The following is a 6,821-nucleotide window of genomic DNA, read 5'->3' as shown; positions in this document are numbered from 1 at the left end:
AAAAAAAAATACAAAGATATATTCATTTTATACCCCTCCATTTTTTTCCCATGTAAATTAACTGACAATATATCGAGAGATGATACCATACGTATTCTTCAGAATTGGAAATAAATCCCAAATCCTCTTCCCTTGGATTCTAGATGTGTAGAGTGTGTATAATGAATAGGGCCACCAAGAACAGTTGTGCAGACCCCCTGGACCAGTGGGGCTTGTCTACCCAGAGGGATAGTGTCCCTTTTCTAATTCTCCAGTAATGAAAAGTGGAAATTGGAGCCAAAAAGTGAGAGTGTTTGAGTGTGTATGAATTTATATTTGTTATGTTCAATAGAACTGTGTTTTGTTGTTTTTAGGCTGTTATCAATGTCCATTTCTCTTTGCCTTCAGAGGGTGAACTCTGTGGGAGTTGGAACAGTGTGTCATTGAGCACAGTGCCTGGAGGGTGCTCAACTAATGAACCGCCATTCAGAACACTACACTGGGCTCTGTGTGGGATTATGGGGGAGGTGCAGTGTGAATAGAGCAGCTGTCACCGACAGGCCAATGATAATCTATTGACTGATGTCAAAATCATAGCTGGCCACATATCATCCTCATCTCCAGTGTGTGCCCTTAGCCTCCTTGTCAAAGACCTCCCTCCCTCCTTCCTCTCCTCTTTCCCTCCTTCCCTCCCTCCTTTTGTCTTCCCTCCTTCTCCCTGCAAGGACCATATCAAAGCAGATCCTCATGAAGAAAATATTGGAGCTTCCTCTACTGGGGCTTATGATCCAGTGGATTGATTTGAGCCTGTCAGTTTCTGGTCATGTCTACGACCTTTAGAAGGCAGAACATGCCAGTGCATTTCCAAAGGGGTGCACAAGGTATTGTGTCTTGGGGCTTGTGTTATTGAAAAAAGCAAAATAAAAATATTAATATACACTGATGCGTAGTCTAATCTGGACCATGGGTTCAGTGTTTTTGGGTTTGGGGAGAATATTCAGAACTTTCTCACAGACTATTGTAAAATAGCAGTTTGTGTATTTTGGGCCCAGGTATATATGTGCGTACTCGGGAGAGAGTAAAGGAATATGGAAAACTTGTGTATTGGTTTTTAAATATTTCTTCCCCTGTTGTGAGTGGGTTCAATTCTCTATGGAATTGTCCCTCCCTGGCTCTTTTCTTTCCTCTTCTTGCCATGATATCTTTTCCTTTCTTCTCGTTTCTGTGCCCTCCCTAATTCCCAATTCTTTTACTGCTACTTCCCCCAAAGGCTGGAATGTGGAATGAGGGGAGGCCATGATCCGGGTCACATAAGGGGGCATGAACCCCACCTATGCACTTTCCTACCTGAACTAGAGTGGTTGGTTGACCCCTGTCCACCAGGTGACCACATTGTCAGCACGTGGCATGCCCACAGACCAACCCTTGGGCTCAGACAGAGTGACATGGGAGGTTCTGTTCTCAAAATCTCAGGCTGTTTGAGTTTGAAATATGATGGACTTTGATCAAATGAAAGAAAAAAATCTCTGCAGTGGGAATTGTGGTCATTTTGATGATTGCAATGATGACTGAGCATGCTGCCATCAGTTACATCCTGATTTTTCTTGTTCTTCTTTTTAAATTGTTGGCAGGATGATATGGGTTGTCTGAGGAAAGCTTGAGATTGAAGATGGGAAGGAAAAATAAAAGACATTTCTTGTTGATTCAGTGAGGGTCATTTAAAGGGACCACCAGTGGATTCTCAGAGCTGTGGGTCAGAAAATCTCTTTTCAGTTTGATCCTGCTGTTCCCTAGGTCTGGGATGCCCATGCTTCCTCTCTTCACCAGGTTGACTCCTATTCATCCTTGGGGCTTCAGTTCAATGAAGAGCTTTCCCTCACTACCCATCTTATGGACCTCCTGTATTATACTCTCTCCTAACCCCCTCTTTTATTCTTTGGAGCACTCATCTCAATTGGAAACTATATGTTTATTTGTATCTGTTTGTTATTTTTCACTATATTTCTGTTTCGTTTATCATAATATACCCAGCTCCTAGTCTGGTGCCTGATCCAAAGCTGAGACTTGGTAACTTCTTAAAGAAGCAAAACTAGTTATGATAATGGGATAGGGACTTGTTTAACAGATAAAAAATTAGGAAATTACTCACAGTGACACTTATTTCCAGAATTTACTTAACTTGGAATTCCTTACTCCATCTTAGGACTTAATAATTTAAATATTGGGCTAGTGTCCTCTTACTCATTTCTTCACTTCTGTCTTTCATCTTGGGTTTCCTTTCTTTTGCAAAGGTGTCACTTCCACGGTGTGAAGTTTTCTTAGCATTTCTATGTCTGGTCAATTAGGGATCACATTCACCTTTGACACCAGGACTACCTGTCCCCTAGATAGTGCCTGGTGTGTAGTAGACGCCCTAATATTTGTTGATCGAACCTACAGGAGAGTGAAAAGCAGAATGAATGGCTTGTTCTGGATCCTTGGACCAGAGTCCATTAACTTTGGTGGCAAGTGCTGCTCTTGCTAAATATCTTGTCTTCTAGACCCTGAACTTTATCCTTCAGCCAGTGTGTTCTAGATTAATCCTGTTTCACTGGGTTTATTTTCCTGGTCCTTCTAGCCAGCTCTGTCCCTTGGCAAACCACATCCTCTCTACTGAATCCACCCATTCACACTTAAACATGCTTAGGTCTCTACTTCACTTACTTTTCTAGCTATGAGCTATTTCTTGCTTCCCCTTTATAGCCAAACTTCTTGAAAGAGATCGCTTTTTCTTCATTTCCCACTGACTTCTCCATTCACTTCATCTAGCTTCACTCATTCCGTTCCACTAACATGACCTCCAATTTATTAAACCCAATGGGGATTTTTCATTATCACACACTCAGCAACATTTGTTGCTGTTGATTACCTTCTCCTTTATATACACTTTCTTCCCTTGATTTCTGTGTCACAAGCCTCTCCAGGTTTTCCATCTTCCTCGTAAGCTGATTCTTCTTAGTGTCTTTCACTCACTTATTCTACTGGATCTGCACTGTAAATATTACAGTTTTTTGAAACCATTCTCTTCTCAGTCCACAGTGTCTTTTAAGTGACATCATCCATGACCAAAACATCAATTACTTTTAACACATCTATGAAATCCAAATTTACATCTCCAGATCCGTACGTATACATTACAGATATCTTTTCTTTAATATCTTAATGCAACTCAAATTCAAAATGTCCAAAAACCAAACTCATCATCTTATCCCCAAATCATTCCTCTTCAATTTTCTCTTTCTTAGAGAATTCCCCATTGGATATTTAGTGCTCTTGCTGAGAAACTATGAGCTATCCATGCTGCTTCATCTTGCTCGTCCATATTGCCAATCCATTGCTGAGTTAATTTTTCTCCTAATTGTCTCTGGAATACGCCTACATCTCTCCATCTGCATTTTTAAGCTATCATAATACTTTGACTAATCTGCTGAGACAGTTGCCTAATTGGTCTCCCCACCATCCAGTCACTACTTCACCCTGCAGTAGAAATAATCTTTTAAAAAGACTATCCTTCTAATCTGACACTCTTGCTTAAATGAAGTCAGATGTCAACAATTTTTCCATCAAAATCCTTATGCAGTCTAGATCCGGACTTCCCAAGGTTCTTCACACGTTCACTATGTGAGCTATGAAGAAAACTAAAGCAGGACAAGAAGCTAGAGGTGGTGAGAGCATGTCTTAGACAGACTCGGAGCAGCTTTCTCTGGGGAGAGAAGGTTTGAGCAGGGACTGGAATGTGGTGAGGGAGGGAGGCCTCTAGATATGTGGGGGAGGAAGGTTCCAGGCACAGAGAATAACAAGTACAAAAGCCCTAAGGTAGAAATGTTCTTGACAGGTTCAAGGGCTAGAGAGGGGGCCCAGTGAGGTGAGGTCAGGGGGGTGCACTGGGCCCAGACCATGCAGCGCCTGGTAGACCTGCTAAGGAACTCTGGTTTATACACTAAACATAATGGGAGGGTTTTGAGCAGTGTGGGGAACTGGAATTGGCCACCCCAAAATATGTCTCTTCGCAAGAGGATTATTTTGAGTTGGTTACTTTTAAAAACTGCAGACATGAGAAAACTTCTGAAAAGTAGAAGTTTCCCTTTGTAAGAGACATTTACATTTGTAAGGGAAATCTCCATCTGTAAAGGTGTCTCCCTCTCTGCACCAGGAAGAAGGGGGATGACATCTCTAGAAACTCTTATCAAGGCAGAAGGCAAGGACTTAAATCTGCGTAATAACCTTACTCTTGTTTACTGTACTTTTCTGGTAATCTCCCATAACTAACTCCTCCTATCCCCAACATCCTCCTTTATAGCTGAAGATGGTATTTAAGATGAGAACCTCTGCCATTTTGGTGAGTTACTCAGTTTTCCTGGGTCTTTCCCATGTATACATGCTATAAGGCTTTGTTTAATTTTCTCCAGTTATTCTGTCTCATGTGAATTTAATTCATAGCCTGGCCAGAAGGACCTAGAGTGGGTAGAGGAAATGTCTTCCTCCCTTACAGCAGAAGAGAGAAATGCTGTGACCTATGTTTGAACAAGATCTACTTGGCTGCTTTGTAGGGTGTAGACTGAAAGCCAGAAAGAGATAGCATCCAGAATGATGCTGTTTTAATAGTCCAGGTTGAGGGATGATGTGGCTTAAATTACAGCTGTAGTGGCGGGGGGAGAATAAAGTGGGGGGATACGGGAGATATTTAGAAAGTAAAGAGGATTCACTTGTATTTTTTATATTGTATTTTGCCATGAATTTTATACAACTATATAATATAAACCATTTGATCATCTTTAATCATGGAAAACAGAAAATGCAAAAAATAAAAACCTACACAAAAATTGTTTCCTGGACATTATCTTGAAAAGTATGGACACTGAGCCAGAAAGACCTGTACACATTAATAATATTAACTAATATCTATTCAGGGCTTATCATGTGCCATTAGATACGGAGTAAGCTTTAAACATGATTTATTAACTTGCTTAACTACCAGAATCCTATGCATTAGCTGCTACTAATGTCACCATTTTGCAGAAGAGAAGTAGAACTGTAGTAGCTTGCCCAAGGCCCCCTGACTAGGAAGTGGCAGAGGAAAGGTTGGAACTGAAACCTTCTACGCACAACCTCTGGAGGCAGCCCTAGGTTAAGTCACTGTTAGGGTTAGCTCAACTAGCCCTTCTAGAAGCCATGAGCAGTTTCCCAAATGGACTGATGTTTCTGTTAGTGCCTTCACTCCTGGGAAACTCAGAGCCATGTGGGCATGCACGACACAATTCTTGTTCTCGAATTTTAATGTAAGAGTGTGTATTCATTAAAAATACTCGTGGGAATCAGGTGATTATATGAGTTGAAAAATGAAACACACATGCACATATGTTTTATCTTCTTTTCTGCATCTGACTGTGTTGTGTTGGGGTGCCAGGCTCTTCCAATGGACAGGTAAGGAAAGCTCTTAGAGTTGCAATACCGCAGATGAGGACCTCAGGAATAACTAAGAATGGGCCAGAGCACTCTCTAATTTGGAGACTGCCCAGAGCTTTTGAAAACATCCTAAGCATTTGTACCCCAAATGCCATGGGAATGCGAGCTGGAGAGTTTTTCTGCCAGCTAAGCTGCCGTTGCCTCAGAATGGCTGGGTCTAAGGTTTCTGTTGTTGTGGGAATATTTTCAGTGAGAATTGGGAAATAACCATGGAGATAACAATTTCTAAGTAATGTGGTGGTGAGATGGTCTTCTGGGCGGCATTCTGCCTGAGAGCCCTTCCCTTCCTGCCCAAACCTCCCCGGGGGAGGAGCCAGCAGAGCAAGACATGCTAGAGGGCAGCGCCAGGGGAAGGAGAAGTTCAGTGCATCAAGTTGTGCAAAGACAACAGGAACAAAGAAGGCAATGGGAAGAGTATTAGGTACTGGGGGCACCAGGAAGTTCTCTGCATTTACCAAATGGCTCTGACTCAAGGAAACCATTTATTGGGGTGAGAAAGAGAAAAGCCTTCAGAAGAAGCTCTTTCTTGGTGATAAAACCAGAAATAAAAAAGAAAAGGAAAGGATCTGGCTCAGAGCTGGCAAAAACTTTACAAACGCACAACTGAGGAGGGTTGGTGGTGAAGCCATGCTTATTATACCTGCATATCATGTGTGCAGGTTGTGTGTATGTATAATCTCACGTATGTAAACTAACACAGAAAAGCTTGTTTAAGTTGACTCTAAAGTGAGTCTGCACGTTCACAATGGCTCTTCTCAGTGGCTGTATTCATTCGTTCATTAATTTACTCATTCGGTTCCAATGTGTCAGACACTCTGCTGGGCATCGGATGCATAAAGATCACATAACACAGCACCTTCTGCAACGAAGCTCACAGTCCAGTGGAGGAAATAGTTCTTTGAACATATTATAAAGCAATGATAGGGATATATGGAGGGCTTTATGGAAACACAGACAACGGGGTCTGTTATGGGTTGAATTGTGTCCCCCCAATCCACATGTTGAATTTCTAACACACAGTACCTAGGATGTGACTGTTTTTGGAGACAGGTCTTTAGTGAGGTAATCAAGTTAAGATGAGGTCACTAGGGTGGGCCCTAGTCCAATATGATGGTATTCCTATAAAAAGGGGGAGTCTGGATACAGACACACACAGGGAGAATGCCATGTGGAGATGAAGGCAGAAATGGGGGCGATGCTTCTACAAGCCAATGAACACAAAAAATGGCCAGAAAACCACCAGAAGCTGGGAGAGAGGCACACAACACATTCTTCCTCACCATTCTCAGAAGGACCCTTAACTCAGCCTCGGGGAGGAGAGTCAGGGAAGGCTTCCC

The sequence above is a fragment of the Equus asinus genome, chromosome 11, assembly GCF_041296235.1.
Source record: "Equus asinus isolate D_3611 breed Donkey chromosome 11, EquAss-T2T_v2, whole genome shotgun sequence".
NCBI classification, from domain to species: domain Eukaryota; kingdom Metazoa; phylum Chordata; class Mammalia; order Perissodactyla; family Equidae; genus Equus; species Equus asinus.
The sequence above is the reverse complement of the archived record's forward strand: the minus strand, read 5'-3'. Positions refer to the sequence as shown.